This window comes from Entelurus aequoreus, linkage group LG22 (assembly GCF_033978785.1).
Source record: "Entelurus aequoreus isolate RoL-2023_Sb linkage group LG22, RoL_Eaeq_v1.1, whole genome shotgun sequence".
NCBI classification, from domain to species: Eukaryota; Metazoa; Chordata; class Actinopteri; order Syngnathiformes; family Syngnathidae; genus Entelurus; species Entelurus aequoreus.
The window spans coordinates 17,813,486-17,839,335 of NC_084752.1; the positions used below are offsets into that span (position 1 = coordinate 17,813,486).

The 25,850-nt window shown below is 36.8% G+C and overlaps 1 protein-coding gene across 2 annotated transcripts in view; it reads right to left on the reverse strand.

Moving 5' to 3' along the window:
* notum2 (notum pectinacetylesterase 2) overlaps positions 1-25,850 on the reverse strand; it is a 56,754-nt gene that overhangs the window by 30,076 nt on the left and 828 nt on the right. Inside the window, exon 1 of one of the 2 annotated variants that reach the window (XM_062033363.1) lies at positions 10,248-10,348. The exons of the other annotated variant lie outside the window; for it this stretch is intronic. The gene's annotated coding sequence lies outside the window, so the exon portion shown is untranslated. Of the gene's footprint in view, positions 1-10,247; positions 10,349-25,850 lie in introns of those variants that run through there. 2 annotated transcript variants of the gene reach the window in all.

The following is a 25,850-nucleotide window of genomic DNA, read 5'->3' on the forward strand; positions in this document are numbered from 1 at the left end:
TATGTATCATTCTAACTAATCTTTTTTGTAGCAGTGAATGAAGCGTACTTTTGTCGTTATTTCGTCATATTTCCACACATTTACTCAGAAATGGTAACACTAGAGTAGGATTAAATAAACACTGCAAAACATAATTGATTAATTTATCCATTTTCAAGGGCTGCTTGTCCTCATCAGGGTCAAAGGTAAACTGGAGCCTATCTCTATAGGGTGCCGTATGTAAAAATCAAAACATACTTTTAAATTTTTTTTAAAAATTTAGCTCTTATTTGTTACATTCAAATGACTTATCTCAGATTTAGCTCACTTGTCCACATATCACACATTTTCTTCACATTTGAGGGAGAAATTAAATGTTCCATTATTATTACTATTATTATTAAATCTCAATGTTTAATCTAAATTTAAATGTTAAACTTAAATGTTAAATTTACATTTGAATCTAAATTCAAATGTTAAACCAAAATGTTAATCTAAATATTCAATGTAGATGTTGAATCTAAATAAAAATGTTAAATTCAAAAATTGTATTTACATGATTAACATGAATAGAGTATATAAAATATAAATGTTAAATGTAAATATTCAATCCAAATGTCTTGTCAATTGTAAAGCTAAATATTTAGAAATTAATAACCAATTTTTTATGCTTTATATATGCTTTATATATATATATATATATATATATATATATATATATATATATATATATATATATATATATATATATATATATATATATATATATATATATATATATATATATATATATATATATATATATATATATATATATATATATATATATATATATATATATATATATATATATACAGTACAGGCCAAAAGTTTGGACACACCTTCTCCTTTGATTGTGTTTTATTTATTTTCATGACTATTTACATTGTAGATTGTCACTGAAGGCATCAAAACTATGACGCCTGTGAAGTGAAAACCCTTTCAGGTGACTACCTCTTGAAGCTCATCGAGAGAATTACAAGAGTGTGCAAAACAGTAATCAGAGCAAAGGATGGCTATTTTGAAGAAACTAGAATATAAAACATGTTCTCAGTTATTTGACCTTTTTTTGTCAAGTACATAACTCCACATGTGTTCATTCATAGTTTTGATGCCTTCAGTGACAATCTACAATGTAAATAGTCATGAAAATAAAGAAAACGCATTGAATGAGAAGGTGAGTCCAAACTGTTGGCCTGTACTGTGCGTATACACACATATATATATATATACATATATATATATATATATATATATATATATATATATATATATATATATATATATATATATATATATATATATATATATATATATATATATATATATATATATATATATATATATATATATATATACACATATATATATATATATATATATATACACATATATATATATATATATATATATATATATATATATATATATATATATATATACACATATATATATATATATATATATATATATATATATATAGTTTGTCTCACATAAGGATTGTGAATGAAAAAGTGCAGTTCCCATTTAAAGCTAAATGTGAAATAATGAGCTAAATGTGCAAAAAAAGTCAGCTAAATGTGAGAAAAGTGAGCTGAATATTGAAAATACATCAGCTAGAAAAGTGTGATAGAATGTTGACATTCGGCACCTCATACATCCCAGCTGTGAACTAGTTATCAGCCAATCACAGAACACATATAGACATACAACCATGTTAGAGTCTCTAAAGAACCTCATATGCACTTGGGAGGAAACCAAAGTGCGTGGAAGAAACATGCAAACAATTGAAAGAGCTTTGTATTGACTCAAGGTTTTTGCACAATTTCTGTACCTTTCCAGACCAGTGAAACCACATACTGTATATCGACCCTAATTCCAGATGTGTTTTGCTGATACAACTGGCTTGAACACCGTCTGGTGAGAGAAACTAACTCATTGAAAAAGCTTGTCGATCTCAAGCAAGACAAGCTAACCACTTCCAACCTAAAAAGCTTCAATGCCGTCAAACACAAACAAGATGGGAACAAAAAAGGCTTCTACAACAATAAATGCAGAGGAAGAGGATGTAGAAGAGAGTCCCGGATGAGGTGACCTCCGATAAGTAATAAGGTTGTTGCATAATATGCGCGCCAGGCGGACTGAAGTGATGGACAGCATAAGGACATGAAACATTTGTCACGAAAAAAAAAAGGAAGTGAGGAAGGACTCTGCTACACTTTGTAAATATATGGCAACACTTTGTAAGCAAGTGGGTGGACTGGAAGGAACTGGGATCTATTTAAAGGCTAGCATATACACATGAGTTTCAAAATAGGACTTAAATGCTTCTACTGATCTTACCTGGAGAAGGGGTATGATTACATTTAAACTTTGTTGCTACCTATTTCTTTTCAAATGCAACCACATGATGCTCTTTAATGCAGTGTTTTTCAACCACTGTGCCGCGGCACACTGGTGTGCCGTGAGATACAGTCTGGTGTGCCGTGGGAGATTATGTAATTTCACCTATTTGGGTTAAAAATTATTTATGCAAACCAGTAATTATAATCTGCAAATAAAGTGCCGTTGTTGAGTGTCAGTGCTGTCTAGAGCTCGGCAGAGTAACCTTGTAATACTCTTCCATATCAGTAGGTGGCAGCAGGTAGCTAATTGCTTTGTAAACGTCATATCTAATGTGCATACCAAAAATAAACACAAGGCGAGTGCCCCTAAAAAAGGCATTGAAGCTTAGGGACGGCTATGGAAAACAAAACTAAAATTGAACTGGCTCCAACGTAAACAAAAACAGAATGCTGGACGACAGCAAAGACTTACAGCGTGTGGAGCAGACGGCGTCCACAAAGTACATCCGTACATGACATGACAATCAACAATTTCCACACAAAGGATAGCATCCGCACAACTGAAATAAAGCAGGTGCGGGGAATAGCGCTCAAAGGAAGACATGAAACTGCTACAGGAAAATACCAACAAAACAGGAGAAGCCACTAAAATAGGAGAGCAAGACACTACACACAGGAAAACACCAAACAATTCCAAATAAGTCACAGCTTGATGTGACAGGTCGTGACACTTACTTTGAGACAAGAGCTATATTGATGCATGGTTGGTTATGGTTTGAATTCATATCCAACAATTGCCACAATTACTTTTTACTGTCAATTACAACTTCCGAGTTTACATTATTTATGTTTTCTGCTGGTGGTGGGCCTCCGCATTTTTTCAATAAACAAAAATGTACCTTGGCTCCAAAGAGGTTGAAAAACACTGCCTTAATGTAATTTGCTAAACCTGTCTGAAACAAATAAATCATAACCATAACCATAACCATAACCATAACCATGCCTAAACGAAGATTCAAACCCTTGATCTCTTTATTGTGGGGGTAACATGCTGTAACCACGTGTATCATTTTTCCTTAGAAGAAAATTATTTGGACTTCCCTTCACGTTGGTTATTTTCAAATATGTCCAGAGAGAAAACAAAGCTCCTAAAATAATATGTTTATAAGATTGTATCACATCAGTGCAATAAAAACGGACCCTAAAGACATCACTATACTGAATTTGATCCACAGAGCTGAACATTTTTACATTCCTTCAGTTGTCTAGACAATCTTCCAATAAATCAGTGCTAAAATCTCTTTAACAGATATCTCAAGTGGCTGAAAAATGAAAGCGGCAGCCATAAATCCATCACAATTTCACCAGAGTGTCACGAACAGAGATGGCATTGCTGCTATTTGCTTTTTTGGATATACTGGAATGAAAGAATGGTATTTTCGTTCCCAAAAAATGAACTGCACATATTGCTTCGGCCTCTGCAGCACGGTGGTGCAGTGCTCAGCACGTCTGCCTCGCAGTCAAGAGATCTGGGTTCGAAGGATGCCTTTGCATGATCTCCCTGTGCTCGCACGGGATTCTAAAACATGCATTTTAGGTTAATATGAGTGTGAATGGTTGTTGTGTGCCCTGTCATTGGCTGTCGACCAGTCCAGGGTGCACCCCGCCTCTCACCAAAGTCAGCCTAATGACAAAAAGCTAAGTAGACTAAGTAAATCTTTTGAAACAGTTAAAGCAGCAGTAAGGAGCTCTTGCACTCACCCAACTTTAATTATGTGTCAATTACTTTTTAAACTACTACAAAGTAGTGTTGTCCCAATACCAATATTTTGGTACAGATATCAATTTTTTTTTGATACTTTTCGGTACTTTTCTAAATAAAGGGGATCATAAAAAATTGCATTATTGGCTTTATTTTAACAACAAATCTTAGGGTACATTAAACAAATATGTTTCTTATTGCAAGTTTGTCCTTAAATAAAATAGTGAACGTACTAGACAACTTGTCTTTTAGTAGTAAGTAAACAAACAAAGGTTCCTAATTTAGCTGCTGACATATGCAGTAACATATTGTGTCATTTTCCATTCCATTATTTTGTCAACATTATTAAAGTCAAGTGGTAGAAAATTAATTATTAATCTACTTGTTCATTTACTGTTAATATCTGCTTTCTTTCTCTTTTAACATGTTCTATCTACACTTCTGTTAAAATATAATAATCACTTATTCTTCTGTTGTTTGGTACTTTACATTAGTTTTGGATGATACCACGAATTTGGGTATCAATCCGATACTAAGTAGTAGGGCTGTGAATCTTTGGGTGTCCCACGATTCGATTCAATATTGATTCTTGGGGTCACGATTCGATTCAAAATCGATGTTTTTTCAATTCAACACGATTCTCGATTCAAAAACGCCCGGTACTTTTTAGAGGCGGTATAGTACCGAAAAAGATTCATTAGTATCCCGGTACTATACTAATACTGGTATACTGTACAACCCTTCGACAAAGTCACAAACATGCCAATAGGTCAAGTCGGTGACTGTACACCAAGTACTTAACATAAATTAAACTTGTCTGCCATATTTTTTGATGATTGACAATTACATGGTGTGCCGAGCAAGGCCTTCTCTGCTGGCCTAACATAACCAGAAATCATGATCATAATTAAAGATAAAATTATTTTTTAATGTACTTTCCCTAAATATCTAAAATGATTCATATTCTCTTCATGTCATATTATGCTCCTTCCAATGCTGTTGTTTTTAGGTTAGAGCAGGGGTGTCAATCGTACAGGCCCGAGGGCCGGATCAGCCCCACGAACAGGTTTTATCCGGCCAGTGGGATGAGTTTGCTAAGTATAAAAATTAACCTGAAATGTTTGAATGAAAGAAACAGCTGTTCTAAATGTGTCCACTGGATGTCGCAATAGCAATTCTTTGTATCTTCGTAGATCAGTGGTGTCAAAGTCAAGGCCCGCGGGCCGGATCAGGCCTGCGAATGAATTATCTATGGCCGCCGGGATGATATTTGATTAGTATTAGAACCGGCCCGCAGGCCACAGCCGCCTGCTGCTGTTTTGCACGCACCAATACTCTATCAGTGATGGTGCTAGGAATTTTCAAAATGGATCAAGTCATAAAAATGGGGTCCCACTGTAAATTTTGGGGGTCCCACTTTTTTTAATCGTTTTGAAGACAAATGATAAATGTATGCATTATCCTGTTGTATCTCACATTCTATATTGTGTTTTGGAAAAAGGTTGTCATAAATGTTACTTAGTTCATTTTAAAAAAAATATACAAAAGAAAACACAATTTTATGCATGTGTAAACTTATTCAGTTGTAAACATTCATTTACTTTCTTCTTTCCTTCATGGATCTAAACTTTACCACTGCCGGTATTTTTTTCTATACTTTTATTGTAATATTTTCAGAATGTGTGTGTTCTTTTTTTGGCCAAAGTAAGACAAAGAAAACAATCTGAAGTTGTCTTTATTTTTTAGTTTTATTGCCATGATTTTGATAGTCTGGCACGCGTGTGCACAGATTTTCCGCCATGCGGCCCCTGAGCTAAAATGCGTTTGACACCCCTGGGTTGGAGTTTTTATCCAATCAGAATTCAGCTAGCTTATGTTGCTAAACTGTCCAAAATCTGCCCGGGGCTTTCGGAATCAACAATGCGGGCGTCTGCGCGCAGTAAGTGAACGGGCACATACAGTTGATAGACAGTTGCAATAGCCAATCAGATCACAAGTTGTTGTCAGTAAGGCCTTCTAGCTGGCCCTGAAAAATAGACCGTTTTGTACACCGTTGAGGGGTATTTGATCTTCCATCTATACATATTACTGAGCAATATGTAATATCTATTACAATTTTTTTTTTCAATAAGCTTTACTTCCTTGACTTTATGTAAAAACCTGCACTGCAACAATATAATGTTCCCCATTGTGGGATAAATAAAAGTCTACCCTATCCTATTGCGTTGCGTTCTATTTTAGGAATTCATTTCAATGGTTTATAATCATTATAATGCACATTTATTATATACACATTTTTGTAAGTGCAGCACTTGCATTTTTTAAAGAACTTTTGCAATATTTAACAAGTAATTACAAAATGCGTCACAGTTTATTACTCAATGTGGCATACTTAGACTTAGACTTAGACAAACTTTATTGATCCACAAGGGAAATTGTTCCACACAGTAGCTCAGTTACAAAGGATGGAAAGGGTAAGGATGAAAAGGATAATGCAGTAGTACAGTAGACTAAAAATGTACCATAGTTGTAATATAAAATATTACATACCTGTATATGTAATATTTTAATATTATATATACAGTGTATAATATATACTGATATATTATATCATTATATCACATTATATTTGTATATACATTTTTATACATAATGAGGTGAAATGTTATTACATTATTGCATTAAGAACTAACTTTAAAAGCATCATAAGACACAAGCATACGCTTAAGGATACCTCATCTAAAAATGTTATCCGACAAAAATGTGCTTTGGACTTTAAAGTAGCTTCTGGACTTAAGAGACCTCTGATTCATTTTGTAGAGTTTTGTGAATGACATATCATATGTATCATATGTCACAAAAATGATGAAAAAATGGCATGTTGTTCACATCATACCACAAATTCCTCAATTTACATGGTGTCTGGAGGCCTATAATCCCAGTCTGCAGTCTGTTGTGGCTTGAGTGAGCTACTATTGCGACAGTGGGACAAAATGTGCTCCGTTTAAAGTGTGTTTTTGGTACATGGAATGTGGCGCAGTAACGTGACCTTGGAGTCATGCAGGATAACCCCCCGGACCTGTCAGTGCAATGATAGATACCAACTTAGCGGTCACACCATGCTTGACATGCTCTCAGCAACAGGTCTGTTACATTCCCTAAGTACCCTAGACCGGATCTGCAATAACAATTGCACAATGCAGAGTTGTCAAAGGGAATATAACAGTAGAGGGTGTATAATCCAATGCATTACCAAGCAAAAGAAAAAAAAAAACTTCATTTATTAACTGTACTGCAAAAAAAAGGTTGTTCCCAGCAAGCACAAGACATTGTTGCAACATTGATTACACATACATGTCCTTTAAAACTGACTTTGAAATAGTTGTATTTGTAAATTGAGACAATGTTGATGTCCAACAATGGATCAAATGACCAAACTTCAATGGTCAAATCAACGTCACAACCTGACATTGAATAAATGTCGTCCAAAAGCATGTTGTTTCCACGTTGTTGTTGTCTTGTAAAATATTGGTTAGGAAATGACCAAAATTCAAAATTCAGAACTTGCTATCAGGGCGACAAGCAAGCCTTTATTTTTATATTAAATGTATTTAAATGTATTTAATATTAAATATCCATACGATAAGTTTTAAAAGACATACAATTGCATGCAGTACATGCACATTTTCTGCCATATTTGAAAGAACAAATAAATTTGGTAAGAAAAATTAAGTACTTTAATGACACAGACTATTTGCAGGCTTTTGCGGGACACATCTGGCTCCAGGGTCTTAAATTTGACACCTGTGGTATATAGACTGTATTCATTCATACATTAGTCAATGTGTAATTTTTTGCTATATATTCATTATTTATCTTTGATCTATATTGATTTTATATTTATTAGTGTATCTACAGCAGGGGTGTCAAACTCATTTTAGATCGGGAGCCACATGGGGAATAATCTAATCTCAAGTGGGCCGGACTGGTAAAATCAAGGCTGGATAACTTAAAAATAAAGACAACTTCAGATTGTTGTCTTTGTTTAAAAAGAGAACAAGCACATTCTGAAAATGTACAAATCATAATGTTGTTGTTGTTTTTTTTACACTTACATGTTGCGTTTAATAGTATTCTATCTTTATTTGTCGTTATTTATACTTTCTGAATAAATGATGTGATAATGTTCATCAGTCAACAGGATGTTATTTATGTAGTTTGCTCATTTCTCTCGACTGGTGCACTAACAACATGTGGTTTATTTAATTTTTTTACATGTGTAGCATAATCCAAAAAGATACAAAGAATTGCTATTGCGACATCTAGTGGACACATTTCGAACAGCAGTTTCTTTCATTCAAAAATTTTGGCTAATTTTCATACTTAGCAAACTCATCCCGCGGGCCGGATAAAACCTGTTCGTACGTTTGACACCCCTGATCTACAGTATTATTTAACAAACAGTTTTGATACGCCTTACTTTTTGCCCAAAATGTTGCCCCGGTTTTCGTAAATTGTTTCAGTTATCGTATTATCATTATTATTACAAACACTTAGTTTGCATATGACGTCACATCCTTTTTCTTCTTGGCAGCTTAATTCCCACAATGGTCAAGCAGCTTGAGTGTAGCATTAACACAAGTGAGAGCGTAGAGTTTGAGAAGAAAATGCTGTGCTGCCGTTTTGTTCTTGGGTGTTCCAGTCGTTTAAATAGAGAGATATAGGAAAGAGCTTTCATAGAGTCCTGAAAGAAGTGGTTCATAAAGGTAATAAAGTCAGGGAAAAAGCGAAAGTGCGTCAAAAAAATAGCTCTTAAAAATATCACTTTTATTATCTTGTGCAATACAATCGGACCATGCTTGTGTCTGCAGTGATCACTTTGCAAAATGTTTGTTTAAACATTTAATTTGTTTAAGAAACTTTCTGGGATGCAATTTAATTTATTCTCTCCACTATCAGTAGTGTTTGATAGCAGAACTAAACGTAAAGAAAGGACAAGAGAACGCATTAGTTTGTGTTCTTTTGTGGTCGTTATGCCTTAATATAACTACGAAGACCAGGTTGTGCAAATAAACTAACATCATGTTAAGTCCTGGTAATAAATATTGTGATTGTTGGTCCAATCTACCGTATTTTTGTTGCCGATCTTCATAACAGAAACTAAAAGCATAGTTGTTGTTGTTGTTGTCGTGCAGGAAAGCCAAGTTGTTTTTCTTGACACGGATGACCACATTATAGCATCTTTGGTGATATTTGTTAGCATCAATAAAAATATCCTTAATAGTCTTACATGAATAAATCTCTTGTAGGCTCAACAGCATATACTGAATCTTGATATCGCTAGCAAACATTCCTGAACAACAGGGACATCTATAGCTAAATAATGAGACAAAATATGAACTTCACCATAAAAACAACTGCAGACATGAAGTGTACATGACAGACTAATATTCGTAGCAGGAAATCAACTGCAAACAGACGTATCCTTTTTCTCATTAGCGTCACGATCACAGCAGCACGGAACTCGTTATGTCTTTTTTTTTGTCCTGTGCAGCTACTCAGGCAAATCATATAGTTGATGTATATCGGCTGTACAGATTTACTTTAGAAAAGAGAAGTGTGGGATACTTCTCTTGTTGCCTTATTTGTATTTGACTTTATTAAATGTATTTATATTATCATTTGGTGCGGCCGGGCCGGAGCAGGAGAGGATAGAAAGAGAAAAAAAGGAAGACAGAGGGGGAAATTGCCCGGATCATGTTTGTTTAGTTAAAGACTCCCTTGGTTCTGTTTCAGCACCCCTGGGTTTGTGTTTTTTTGGTTGCCATGGGTGCTGATAATTTCCCCCCAGCCTCTGATTAGTGTTCGGGACGCTCACCTGCTCCCGGGCACTGATCAGAGAGCTATTCCTTCTTTTCGCCACACTAAGTCTGGCTGTCTTGTTTGCGCTATGCAACAAGTTACATTGGTATACTCTTTGATTCCTGGTTCTATGCTTAGCTTTTCCGTTAGCTTTTTCCTTAGCTTCCCGTGCAATCGGCACGCTTTTTTTTGTGTTTGTTTGAATTTTCTTGCATTTTTGTATTATGGAATGATTTATGGAAAATAAATAATTTTCCTACCTTCACACTGCCGTTGTGGTCCGATTGTATTCCACTGAGTTCCGTTTGCATCTTGGGGAAACGATCGGCGCATTAACATGGGACCCCGACGTGACACGCCTGAAACTCGTAAGGGCCTGTAGTTCACGCAATTGCAACCCAGCAATTTTAAGATAAAACTAAAAGCATGGTTATAAGCAAACCAATAATGTTAACATTTTTAACCAACTTCATCAGAACTTTTTTTGTGTTTTTATCTGGTTTATTGCATTGTTTTTATATGCATCCTTGCTATAATCCGTCATATTTACACAAAGTTCTATGTGTTATTGCGTTCATCAATGGGCATTGTCCCTAAAAATAGATAAACAAACAAACAGCCAAACATTAGACTTATAAAATACTACTAGATCAGTAGTTTCCGAGAGATATCGGACATGCTGAATTCTGAAACATGAGATGTTCCTCAATGAAACTCGTTAAGCATGTCCGTAAAAAATTAACCATAACCAAACACGTTCACCGTTTTGTACAATATTGACGTAAACTAATGCTCCTATATTTAAGATTTTGCATTTTTATGTGTAAAAAAAACAAAAAACTAATATTCAAATGTGCCTTTTTATATCTCTGCAATTCCAAAGATGTATGTTTTATGACATATGCTGCCATGTTTTACTTTATTTATCCATCTGTGTCCAATTTTTTATGATTTTGCCTTTATACATCACACCGTTTTCGCATTCCTGGTGATCAATGCCTACATACAGTACACACCAGGGGTGTCAAACATACGGGTTTTATCCGGCTCGCGGAATGAGTTTGCTAAGTATAAAAATAAGCCAAAATTTTTGAATAGAAGAAACTGCTGTTCTAAATGTGTCCACTAGATATCGCAATAACAATTCTTTGTACCTTTGTAGATGATGCTACATATGTAAAAAAATAAAAATAAACCACATGATGTTAGTGCACCAGTCGAGGAAAATGAGCAAACTACATAAATAACACCCTGTCATTTGATTTTGATATTATTTTAATTTTATTTTTTATCACCAATGAGTTGACTGATGAACATTATCACATAATCTATTCAGAAAGTATAAATAACGACAAATAAAGATAGAATACTATTAACAGCAAAATGTAAGTGTAAAAAACAACAACAAAAACAATATGATGTGTACATTTTCAGAATGTGCTTGTTCTATTTTTAAACAAAGAAAACAATCTGAAGTTGTCTTCATTTTTAAGTTAACGTGCCGTGATTTTACCAGTCCGGCCCACTTGGGAGTAGATTTTTCTCCATGTGGCCCCCGATTTAAAATCAGTTTGACAGCCCTGGCATATACTGTATTCTATAAGAATCTTTCAAAAAGTACCTTTGAGTGGTTTTCTTTCACGACATGAGTGTGTAGATTGTGAAAGTGTAAGAGGGGCCATAAACCACAACTGGCCAGCCGGTCGTGAGTTTGCAACAACAGTAGAGCTCATTGGTCCTTCACCCACATAATGTGTCATAAAAAAGGCAAAACTCATAGATCTGAATGTACAATAATGCAGTTATGTCATCCATCAGCTGTGGCATGCAATGACATCATGCACCAGGTATGCATGCTCAGGCATGCCAAATTAGACAGTAAAAATGTTTACTGTTTACTATTCATAGAAATGCCTGGCCAAGTGTAGATGTTTCTCAGCCCCATGCTGCTGAATAGGAATAGTTGACCTGGGTAACCAAGAGAAAGACAAGATTGTCTGAGTGCAGCTCCCTGTTCATTTTAGATATGATTTTAAAACCTTGCTGTTTGTTTTTAAAGCTTTACATGGACTGGCACCTCATTATATCTCGGACCTCATCCAAATTTACACTCCAGCGCGCACTCTGAGGTCCGAGAGCCAGCTCCAGCTCGTGGTGCCCAGGACCAGATTTAAAACCAGAGGAGACAGGGCCTTCTCTGTGGTCGGCCCTAAGCTCTGGAACACTCTGCCCCTCCATGTTCAAACTGCTTCCACAGTGGAGTGTTTCAAGTCTCGTCTTAAGACCCACTTTTATTCTCTGGCTTTTAACACTACGTGAGTTGTGTGGTCGTCTGTTGTCCTGTGTTTTTAAAATGTTGATTTCTATTTACTGTTTTAATTGGTTTTACCCTTTAAAATCGTTTTTAATTATATTTATTTTATATTGGTTTTTTATGTATTTATTTTTTGTTTTTATTCAGTCATTGATTTTAGCTAAGGATAATATTTTAATATTGTTTTTAATATTGTTGTGCAGCACTTTGGAAACATTTTGTTGTTTAAATGTGCTACGAAAATAAAGTGAATTGGATTGGATTGGATTGTGGACTAGGCATATAATTCTTGTGCACAGGGCCGCAACTAAGATTTGAAAAATACAGAGGTAAAAAAATAATGGTCTACTTTACTTAAATCAATAACGGAGCAGCATGTCGTCATCAGGAAACAACAACAAGGCTGGACATGTGTCCTGTGAAAAACCGTCCGTCCGGAACTCTCTATAAAGTTTTTTGGGTGAATAATGTAGACTCACTACACCAGTATGTTTTAGCGCTTTCATGGTGAGTTTACTGACATATATAAGTAAGAACTTTACACTACTTTATATTAGGTCTACAAAATTATGCAGATTCTACCTCAGTGTTAAGTTAAGTTAAAGTACCAATGATTGTCACACACACGCGGTGTGGTGAAATTTGTCCTCTGCATTTGACCTATCCCCTTGTTCACCCCCTGGGAGGTGAGGGGAGCAGTGAGCAGCAGCGGTGGCCGCATACGGAGATCATTTTGGTGATTTAACCCCCAATTCCAATCCTTGATGCTGAGTGCCAAGCAGGGAGGTAATGGGTCCCATTTTTATAGTCTTTGGTATGACTCGGCCGGGGTTTGAACTCACGACCTACCGATCTCAGGGTGGCCACTCTAACCACAAGGCCACTGAGCTGGTTAAAGCAATGAATGCTTTTATTATTTATATATAATAATATATGATATACATGTTACACAATTTTAACATCATCAAAACATAAATTTAAAATACGCACCAAAATATTTACCACGGCTGGGTTTCGAGCCCAAGACCTTCTACTTTGTCAAGCAAGTACTAATGACACCTGCCACGAAGCCACCGGAAATGACTATAGAAAATGTGTACCGTATTTTCCGGACCATAGGGCGCACCGGATTACAAGGCGCATTAAAAGGCGCTATATTATTTATTTTTTCTAAATGTAAAACACTTCCTTGTGGTCTACATAACATGTAATGGTGGTTCTTTGGTCAAAATGTTGCATAGATTATGTTTTACAGATCATCTTCAAGCCGCTTTTTGACAGTCACTTCCTGATGTGCCGTTTTGTGGGCGGTCTTATTTACGTGGTTTACCTTCAGCAGCGTCTTCTCCCCGTCATCTTTTGTTGGGGTGGAAGAAGTGTCAAAAGATGGAGCTAAAAGTTTTAATGACATTCAGACTTTACTTCAATCAAAAACGGAGCAGCATCTCCTCATCCGTGGCTCACTAGTGTAACAACAACACAGGACATGTGTCCCGTGAAAAACCGTCCGACCGGAACTCTCTAATAACTAAAGTTTCTTGGGTGAATAATGTAAACTCACTACACCGGTATGTTTTAGCGCTTTCATGGCGAGTTTACTGACAGATATAAGTAAGAACTTTACACTACTTTATATTAGAAATGGCAACAGCGGAGGATGAATGTCCCATAACAAGAAGATAGCCACCACGCCATGCCAACCTCGAATGTAATGTTCTATATTTTCAATGGAACATATAAAATGTTGGTGTTGTTTACTTGAGTCATATTGCAGTATATCAGAGTGGCCGTGCCAGCAATCGGAGGGTTGCTGGTTACTGGGGTTCAATCCCCACCTTCTACCATCCTAGTCACGTCCGTTGTGTCCTTGGGCAAGACACTTCACCCTTGCTCCTGATGGCTGCTGGTTAGCGCCTTGCATGGCAGCTCCCGCCATCAGTGTGTGAATGTGTTTGTGAATGGGTGAATGTGGAAATAGTGTCAAAGCGCTTTGAGTACCTTGAAGGTAGAAAAGCGCTATACAAGTATAACCCATTTATCATTTATACGTATCTCTTATGTGTGACTGCCATCTACTGGTCACCATGTACCAAATAAAATTGTTTCGAGGTCGGTAAGCAAAACCAGAATTATTCCGTACATTAGGCACACCGGGTTTTAAGGTGCACTGTTGGGTTTTGAGAAAATTAAAGTATTTTAAGTCAGAAAAATACGGTATTTATATTTTAACCAGTGACGGAGCATGATGTGGCCAGGAATAAGTTTGGGGTAACATTTTATATAAAGCGCCTTGTTATTCAATAATTTATATTTTTAATGTGCTTCTTCACGCAGCCCCCCACAATGATCGCGAAGCTAACGCGTGATGTTGTACAGCGCACACGATGTGCTACACAAAGTACATTTGCAGTCAGTCATATCATCTTCTTTTTGTCACTTAGAAAAAATACAGAGGACATGACCTTGGTGTCCTGAATGGTAGTTACGGCCATACCTGTACATGAAATGTATGGCGGTGAGGTTGTTAGCATCTGTGTTTATTACCCCTAACGGTTAAGTGGGCTTAACACATTCAATTATATCAGTACAAATGGCTAAAAAGCCCATGAGGACTTTAAATTGAACAAAACAAGGTTTCACATAAGCAGTGTTCGGAATAATGCCGCCATATAATAGCTTTACTTTTACTAGTAACAATGTAATTAATACTTTTTAAGTACGTTATCGATATGTTTGATGTAACACGGCACGCTACTTTTATTGTGGTTGTAGTATGTCAACATGACAGCGTCAGAAGCACAACAACTTCAATGCAGGAAGTAATGAAAGCAACAACCAGCACCACAATAAAATGAACTTGGTACCAAATTGAGGGAGGCAAGCGATATAACACAACATGTAATACGCTCACACATATGCAGCAGTACTACCACGAGGGAATAATGAACAACATTTTTTTATTTTTTTATTTACAGATAGACACAATTTTGTATTACATTATTGTTTCTTTTGTTAATATCAGAGTCCGTTCAGGAAAAAGGTCATCCCTAGAAGCACACAGCTTATGGACAGGGACCCACAGTTAAAATATACATCATCATATAATATACAAAATACAATACAATAAAATTCCTTTCAAAATCTACTCACCAAATACCCATTTACAATTTCACACCAACCTACCAACAGGTTGACATTTATAAAAAATGAATCTTTAAATCCACCAAATCAGTCTCAGTATCCTATTATTCAACTTTGATTAAAATACCTTAATTATGCGACTAATGTGAATTCCTCAACCTTAAGGGGTGTGCTAAATATACTAAGCATAATGCCGCAAAAAATTTAGCTTAAAACGCTTTTTAAAAATGTTTAAGTAATGTGATTCTTTTATAAAACTATCAATCTCATTCCAGATCACCGGGCCCCTACAGGCTATACTACAGCTTGTACACTTTAGATCAGTGGTCCCCAACCACCGGTCCGAGGCCGGTCCGTGACGCATTTGCTACCAGGACGGAGAGAAACATTAAATAATTTATAAAAGGACTGCATTTTCTCGGAGTTATCTTTGGCCTGTCCCACCAGACCAGGGATGTCAAACTTGTTTTCATTGAGGGCCACACCGCAGTCATAGCTGCCATTAGAGGGCCGCTTGTAACAGTAAATAATAACAGAATTTGCCTATGAATTTAAAAAAAATGTTTTAAATTACGTAAAGAGTAAAAACAAATTGCCGATTTTACCACTGTTTTTTACAGAAAAAACTGGCAGCTTAGTTGCCAGTCAAATATTGTACTGTAAAATAAATATATTTTTTAATTATTCTTATTTTTACAACATATTACTGTACATAGAAATACAGTACCGCTGTTTAATTTTATTTTGGCAACACAGATGCCAGTTTTTTACCATAATAAAATGTGGTACCATAAAATCATTAACCGTGGAAAAAACCTGACAGCTCAGTCGACAGAATTTTACTATAAAAAAAACAAACGTTGGTCGTTTTTTCCCCAATTTACAGTAATATGCTGTAAAAAAAAAATCCCTAAATTTTACAGTAAAATCTATCAGTCATTTTTATAGTGTACAATTTGATGGATAACTTGCTTCCAAATCATAAGTTAAGCAGATATTTCGGTACTTATTTGGATTTTAACCAACAAAGTTAGATAATATGATATTTCTTGCAATGTTGGACACTATTTTTTCCCCTAATAAAAACCCTAATACCTTTAGTAAGAAAATAAGAAAGTAGAGAAAGAAAATATAAGGTATTTTATTGAAACATATTATTTCCAGGCTTTTGCGGGCCATATAGAATTACGTGGAGGGTCAGATGTGGCCAGAGGGCCTTGAGTTTGACACCTGTGCACTAGACACACCAATGAGCTTGTTTTTTGATATACAATAAAACTCCTCATGGGAAGTTGCCATTTGTTATATTTGTTATAACTTTGTGACATGATACAATGCACATTAATGAACACATCAGACAGAAAAATGACAGATTGTAGCCAAAGGCTGATTTCCATCTGCATCTCATTGCAAAGAAACACTAATTCAGCGTCACAGTGAGTTGTATTTTTCATGCACTTACTCTTGCTGGTCCCTGAAAATAATGCAGACATTAAACCGGTGCGTGGTGCAAAAAAGGTTGGGGACCACTGCTTTAGATGACGATTTTTCCCTCTTAATAAAAGGTTTACTTCTAATGCTGTATCTATGAGAAGTAGTGGTCACTGGAATGAGCTGGCAGACTCTAGAATTTAATCCGTATACTACGTTATACATAATACAAGCACTGTGGAATGTGTTGCACTCAGTAAGCTTCAGAAGATTGTACCCATAAAAAATAGGATTTGAGGGAGCATTAAAGTTTGCCCATGATATTACACATATGACGTATTTCTGAAGAATATCCAGTTTTTTAGGATAACCGGGATACGTGTTACACCATACGACATTGCAATAGTTTATATGTGGTTCAAATAGTGTCCGATAAATAATTAGGGGAGCGTTAAGCGGAAGAAAGTGCCTCAATTTAGTAGACCAACATATTTAGATAATTTATTCATTTGAATATTCAGTACGGCTTTTTAAATGTATAAATCCATCCATCCATCCATATATATGTATATATATATATATATATATATATATATATATATATATATATATATATATATATATATATATACACCAAATAATTTAGTGCTCTCAACTCTCTCAATTGCTTTACGACTTATTTTAATCAGTATCCTATCAAAGTTGTTACGGCTTCTATTTGAACGAAATATAATAACGTTTGTTTTATTTATATTTAAGGATAATTCACTACATTTGAACCAATTAGCTACTTTAACTAATTCACTATTGTCAATAGCGTGAAGGCTTTCAGGATTTTTGTGTGACATGAATACATTTGTGTCATCAGCAAAAATTACTTTGTGAAGAATAATAGAGGAGTTCACAAAGTCAATTAACAGGGGTGTCCAAATTGTTTAGTGTCCCGCCCCACATTCTGGAAATGCCATTGCAAAAATCAAAACAACATTAAAAAAGTGGAATGAGGTGAAATCTAACTAGAAAATGTTGCAATGTTGACACAAAGCTGCCATGCAGGCTGTTTTTTTTAGTTTGTCTATCTTTATTTTCCTTTTTATGCCATTGCTCAAAAAAAAAAAAAAAAGACAAAAAAATCATCCATCCATCCATCCATTTTCTACCGCTTGTCCCGTTCGGGGTCGAGGGGGTTGCTGGAGCCTATCTCAGCTGCACATGGGCGGAAGGCGGGGTACACCCTCGACAAGTCGCCACCTCATAATGAATTATTGACATCTACAAGGCTCCAATTACTTAATTACTTAAAATGTTTTATGTGGAAAAATATTGCCTATATTGTGTGATTGCCGTATAAAAACATCCAAGTTTTCTTTGACAAAAGAGCATAAAACACACAAAATAATAGTTCAAACGTAAAATCGACAGATATACACTACCGTTCAAAAGTTTGGGGTCACCCAAACAATTTTGTGGAATAGCCTTCATTTCTAAGAACAAGAATAGACTGTCGAGTTTCAGATGAAAGTTCTCTTTGTCTGGCCATTTTGAGCGTTTAATTGACCCCACAAATGTGATGCTCCAGAAACTCAATCTGCTCAAAGGAAGGTCAGTTTTGTAGCTTCTGTAACGAGCTAAACTGTTTTCAGATGTGTGAACATGATTGCACAAGGGTTTTCTAATCATCAATTAGCCTTCTGAGCCAATGAGCAAACACATTGTACCATTAGAACACTGGAGGGATAGTTGCTGGAAATGGGCCTCTATACACCTATGTAGATATTGCACCAAAAACCAGACATTTGCAGCTAGAATAGTCATTTACCACATTAGCAATGTATAGAGTGTATTTCTTTAAAGTTAAGACTAGTTTAAAGTTATCTTCATTGAAAAGTACAGTGCTTTTCCTTCAAAAATAAGGACATTTCAATGTGACCCCAAACTTTTGAACGGTAGTGTATCTGAAGTTTATCTCATAACTTAAGTGTTGAAAGTAAAACAAATAATAATACAAATGTATCACTTTATGAGTGGGGTACCTTTTGGATCCCAAAGATATTTAGTGGGATTTTATTTATCTTTTCACTCTGATTAATCAAAAATAATAATGAAAATAAAATCAATGGTGTCATGCATTATTGACCTTTTCAGGGCTCCAATTACTTCACATCAAACGTTGCTTTCTGAATGTTTTGGGCGGTGGGGGAAATACTGCATATTTCAGTTTTACTATAAAAAACAAAGTTGTCTTTGACAAAAAAAGGCATATATAATAATAGGCAATAATAATTTGACTTGTTTTTAACATTTTAATGACTGAGACACTCTACGGGCCCCAGTAGCCCTAATTGTTAAAAAAAAAAATCTATATATTTTGTTATGGTTTGAAAATGAAAAATATCAAAATGGCCCCCGCATGCTTTAATTTTTCCGTGTGCGGCCCTCAGTGGAAAAAGTTTGGACACCCCTGATATAATATAAAAAGAAGTGGTCCCAATGTGGAGCCTTGTGAAACTCCACACATAATTTCACTTGGAGATTTGCTGTTATTTATTGGCACATATTGCTCCCTTTCAAATAAATAACTTCTGAACCAACTGAGTGCAAGCCCTCGGACACCATAATGTTGCAATTTCCTCAATTAAAAAAAAATAAAAAATTGTTTCAAATGCTTTTGATAAAGCAGAGAAAACACCGATTCCACACTCACCATTATCAACAACATCATGGATTTCTTTCCAATTAGATGAAGGATTGCCATATAGGTGGTATTCTTCTTCCTTAAGCCATGATGAGTATATTTAGTGTGTCCAGGTATCCACTTGGTCTATTGTATACAACCCTCTCGAGTACCTTTGAGAATGTTGGTGGAATCGATATAGGTCGATAATTTTGCAAGTTGTTTTTATCACCAGCTTTGTGAATTGCTGGAAAAATCAATGATTGAAGTGACAGGCTTTGCAATCCTACAATATCCCCTTTGTGGACAAGAAGATGTGACAGCCGCGGAAGCACATTGAATCAAACCAGAGATAACACGATCCAGTGAAAAGATTTAACAGCGCTGCCGTTACTGCCGGCAAACTGTCGCTGCTAAGCTAACATACACAGCTGAGTTAAAATCCATCTCGGAGCATGCGCTCTGTAACGTCACATGTCAACAGGCACCGCCATGTAAAAGGCACACACAGACACACACACTCTGCTCTCATGAAACGTTGCTCAACTGCATATGCCAGATATTTAAAGATGTTTTTAAATTAATATTTTCCCTAGTAATTAATGACATTTTTTTAAACTGTAATGCCATTAGTAATTCAAAAAAATTAACGAGTAACTATAATTATTTACTTTTTAAAATACATTTTCCAAACACTGAATATAAAACTTTATTGCCAACAGTATTTGGCCACCTGCCTTGACTCACATATGAAGTTGAAGTGCCATCCCATTCCTGACCCATAAGGTTCAATATGATGTCGGTCCACCTTTTGCAGCTATTACAGCTTCAACTCTTCTGGGAAGGCTGTCCACAAGGTTGCGGAGTGTGTTTATAGGAACTTTCGACCATTCTTCCAAAAGCGCATTGGTGAGGTCACACACTGATGTTGGTCGAGAAGGCCTGGCTCTCAGTCTCCGTTCTAATTCATCCCAAAGGTGTTCTATCGGGTTCAGGTCAAGACTCTGTGCAGGCCAGTCAAATTCATCCACACCAGATTCTGTCACCCATGTCTTTATGGACCTTGCTTTGTGCACTGGTGCACAGTCATGTATGAAGAGGAAGGGGCCCGCTCCAAACTGTTCCCATAAGGTTGGAGTATCCTGGAGCATTCAAAGTTCCTTTCACTGGAACTAAGGGGCAAAGCCCAACTCCTGGAAAAACAACCCCACCGCATAATTCCTCCTCCACCAAATTTCACACTCGGCAACATGCAGTCTGAAATGTAGCGTTCTCCTGGCGACTTCCAAACCCAGACTCGTCCATCAAATTGCCAGATGGAAAAGTGTGATTCATCACTCCGGAGAAGGCGTCTCCACTGCTCTAGAGTCCAGTGGCGACGTGCTTTACACCACTGCATCCCGCGCTTTGCATTGGACTTGCTGATGTATGGCTTAGATGCAGCTGCACGGCCATGGAAACCCATTCAATGAAGCTCTCTGCGTACTGTACGTGGGCTAATTGTAAAGTCACATAAAGTTTGGAGCTCTGTAGCAACTGACTGTGCAGAAAGTCGGCAACCTCTTTGCACTATGCGCTTCAGCATCTGCTGACCTCTCTCTGTCAGTTTATGTGGCCTACCACTTGGTGGCTGAGTTGCTGTTGTTCCCAAACTCTTCCATTTTCTTATAATAAAGACGACTTTGGAATATTTAGGAGCAAGGAAATTTCACGACTGGATTTGTTGCACAGGTGGTACCCTATGACAGTTCCACGCTGGAAATCACTGAGCTCCTGAGAGTGACCCATTCTTTCACAAATGTTTGTAGAAACAGTCTCCATGCCTAAGTGCTTGATTTTATACACCTGTGGCCGGGCCAAGTGATTAGGACACCTGATTCTGATCATTTGGATGCGTGGCCAAATACTTTTGGCAATATAGTGTATATACAGTGGCACCTCATTTTAAGAGTGTTTTGAGATTGGAGCTGTCTCTCAGCTAATTGTCATGCTTTAAAGTTGCGAGTTGAGTTCCAAGCATCCCCACCATTAGTTGGTGTAGCAAATGTCACAGGAAACCCGATAAGATCGGCCCAAAACATCTGGTCTTACTTGTCGGCATTAGCTTTGAACTAGATATCGACATAACTTTGTTTTTCCAAGCATTGGAATGAAGATTATAGCTCAAATGTTTCAAAATAGTCTGTTTTAATGATAGGTGGAATTTGCCTGGCTTCTTGGTCTACACATAAAACCAAGACCATTGTTATAAAAGACCACTACGATGAAACGAAACCGTGTATAAAGGTCGACTTACAAAGAAAAGAAAGTTGTCATCCGTAAAAATCTAATACATCACATATAAATCAGTGGTTCAGATGAACCTGATGCTCTCTATCAGTTACCATACACAGTCTGCCAAGGGATGGAGCCAATGGGCATCACTTGTATCGCTAAAAAATCATGACTTCTTCGGCTTGCACTACTGCTGAAGTAAGAAATTTACAGACACAATTATTCATGCATGTCCCAGACTGACCCAGTTTAGTGGAGTTTTATTGCCACTTTTCAATTCCCTGTTGCCCATGTCTCTATTTCAGAAAATTCTTTTAAAAGCAATTCAGAGAAAAGGAATGCTGACAATTTATACACACGTACGCACGCACACACACAATATTTTGATTTCCTTAATGTTTGCAGTTGGAATGCAGTTTGATTTAAACTCCTGTACCAAGAGGCTTTGTCAGTTCGACAAATATAGATGTGCAGTATATATTGTGTATTTCATTTAAGTAGGCATTATTGACCGTAGACAATAGGTCAGTGGTGTCCAAAGTGCTGACTATATGGAGCCCACAGCTTGTTTGGAACTTGCCAGTGATTTATTCCAGGAATAAAAGACATGAAGTCCACATTAGTATGTTACAAAAAAAGTTGACATAGTATATAGCATGCACATGCTACGTTGTTTACCAAATGTACCGTATTTTCCGGACTATAAGGCGGACCCAAAATCCTTTTTTTTCTCAAAACTCGACAGTGCGCCTACGGAATGATTCTGGTTTTGCTTACCGACCTTGAAGCGATTTTATTTGGTACTAAGTGTGACCAGTCGAGGGCAGTCAAATATAAGAGATACGTGTAGACTGCACTATAATTGCAATATGACTCAAGTAAACAACACCAAAATGTTATATGTTCCATTGAAAATATAGAACATTACACACGGCGCTCACAAATCTATCAAAATGTTTTAGTACGACTTTGGTAAGCTATGAAGCCGCACCGCTTGATGGATTGTACTGGGCTTAAACATACGGGTATTATTATGGTGTGTGTATAAGGTAAGACATATTATCTGATGTTTTGTTTCGCAATATTATGCAAAAGCAACTTTTCTTACCTTCTGGTACCTGCTGATCTGTATTTGGGATCTGCATAAATCCTGAAAAATTGCACACGTCCGCCTTTGCAGTCCATGCCGACGCCGTAGTTGATAAGCTTCTTCTTTTTCTCTATCTTCTTGTTATGGGACATTCACCCTCTGCTGTTGCCATTTCTAATATTAGGTAGCGTAAAGTTCTTACTTATATCTGTCAGTAAACTCGCTATGAAAGCGCTAAAACATACCGGTGTAGTGAGTTTACATTATTCACCCAAGGAACTTTAGTTATTAGAGTTCCGGTCGGACGGTTTTTCACGGGACACATTTCCAGTGTTGTTGTTTCCAGATGAGGAGATGCTGCTCCGTTATTGATTGAAGTAAAGTCTGAATTAGAGATGCGCGGATAGGCAATTATTTCATCCGCAACAGCATCACAAAAGTCGTCATCCACCCGCCATCCACCCGAACTAACATTTTATCAAAACCACAACCGCCCATCACCCACCCGTTGTTATATATCTAATATAGACGATGCAAGGCATTAGTGAGGTAAGAAAGCTTTTGCCTGTTAAACAAAGGAGACTGATCCAATGCAGCAGAGACATTCAATGCGTGCCACGCATTAATATCTCTTGGCCACGCATTAGAGGCTAAGAGATATTAATGCGTGATAATATTATTTATCATTATTATAATATTATTGTCATTTCCATTAAGAAAGTGTTGACTATTATTGTTATTTTTTTCCCCTGGTCTTTAGTATTCCCTTTTTTAGTTTGTCGCGTACCACGTTTGCTGCCGGCGTTGCCATCTTTTTATTTTTTTCTTCTTCTTCTGTTGTGTTGTGTTGTGCTGTGTCACGCCAAATTTCTTCCCCCTACAAAAACCTCCCCACCCCCCCATTTACTTCCGTGGTCATGTTTCCTCTTACGTCATTGACAGCGATCGATAGCACTTCGGCTTTGACTGCCCGTCGCTGGAAGGATACTTCGTCTTTGACAGCTGCTGGAATCTGAAGAAATTGATTATTGTTTTTTTTTTGTACAGGCGCGAAACAGGACAGTCGCGTGCCGGGTAAGGACCCCCGGCAACTTTGTGACTTTATTGGACGCAGCCACGGAAGTAAATGGGGGGGGGAAGGTTTTTGTAGAGGGGAAAAATTTGGCGTGACAGCTGCAGCAGTGCTTGATGAATAATTGCCTGTTTCAAAGAGTGCTGCTCGTTTTTCGTATGTGGGTAACAACATTTAACTACGTATATATATATTTCCGAATTGGTTCAACCGCCACCCACCCGAATCTATTTAAAATCTATTTTTTTCGTCATGCATCCGCCCGACCCACGGATTATCGGCGGACTCCGCGGTCGTGTCCGCAAACCGCGCATCTCTAGTCTGAATGTCATTAAAACAGTTGGCTCCATCTTTTGACACTTCTTCCACCCCCGTCCTTGCACGCTACACCGCTACAACAAAGATGCTGCCGAAGGTGAGCCATGTAAATAAGAAAATGGCGAACCCGAAAGAGACTGTCAGAAAGCGGCTTGAAGATGGTCTGTAAAACATAATCTATGCAACATTTTGACCAAAGAACCACCATTACATGTTATGTAGACCACAAGGAAGTGTTTTACATTTAGAAAAAAAATAATAATACTATGACTTCTTTAATGCGTCCTATAATCCGGTGCGCCCTAAGGTCCGGAAAATACGGTAATAGAACACCAACCAATCAACCAATAATTTTCAAATGTTTTTGTAGTACCGGTAATACAATTCTTAATTCAATATGTACAATTCTAGTTATTAACTTAAATTCCTGGGTAAAAAAATACCACAAGCTGTTAAGGGGACCTATGATAAATGTTGTCTTTTCTGACAGCCTGAATGCTGGACATTGAATATTGTGAAGGGTTTTACAAATTTAGATTTTTTTATTTGCCGCATATTTTTCTTTTATTTGTTTTATCATTGTTGGTGCTGTGGATGTTGTGCTGTTTTTCCCACTTCTTTGTTATGGATCCCCCTTGGTCTGAAATAAATGACCATAAATATATATGTTGTACAAAACCAGTGAAGTTGGCACGTTGTGTAAATCGTAAATAAAAACAGAATACTATGATTTGCAAATCCTTTTCAATTTATATTCAATTGAATAGACTGCAAAGACAAGACACTTAACGTTTGAACTGGTAAACTTTGTTATTTTTTGCAAATATTAGCTCATTTAGAATTTGATGCCTGCAACATGTTTCAAAAAAGCTGGTACAAGTGGCAAAAAAGACTGAGAAAGTTGAGGAAAACTCATCAAACACTTATTTGGAACATCCCACAGGTGAACAGGCTAATTGGGAACAGGTGGGTGCCATGATTGGGTATAAAAGCAGCTTCCATGAAATGCTCAGTCATTCACAAACAAGGATGGGTCGAGGGTCACCACTTAGTGAAGAAATGCCTGAGCAAATTGTCGAACAGTTTAAGAACAACATTTCTTAAGAGCAATTGCGAGGAATTTAGGGATTTCACCATCTACTGTCCGTAATATCATCAAAAGGTTCAGAGAATCTGGAGAAATCATTGCACGTAAGCGATGACATTACGGAACTTCGATCCCTCAGGCGGTACTGCATCAAAAAGCGACATCAGTGTGTAAAGGATATTACCACATGGGCTCAGGAATACTTCAGAAAACCCCTGTCAGTAACTACAGTTGGTCGTTACATCTGTAAGTGCAAGTTAAAACTCTACTATGCAAAGCGAAAACCATTTATCAACAACACCCAGAAACGCCGCCGGCTTCACTGGGCCCGATCTCATCTAAGATGGACTGATACAAAGTGGAAAAGTTGTTCTGTGGTCTGACGAGTCTACATTTCAAATTGTTTTTGAAAACTGTGGACGTTGTGTTCTCCGGACCAAAGAGGAAAAGCAAGACAATGCC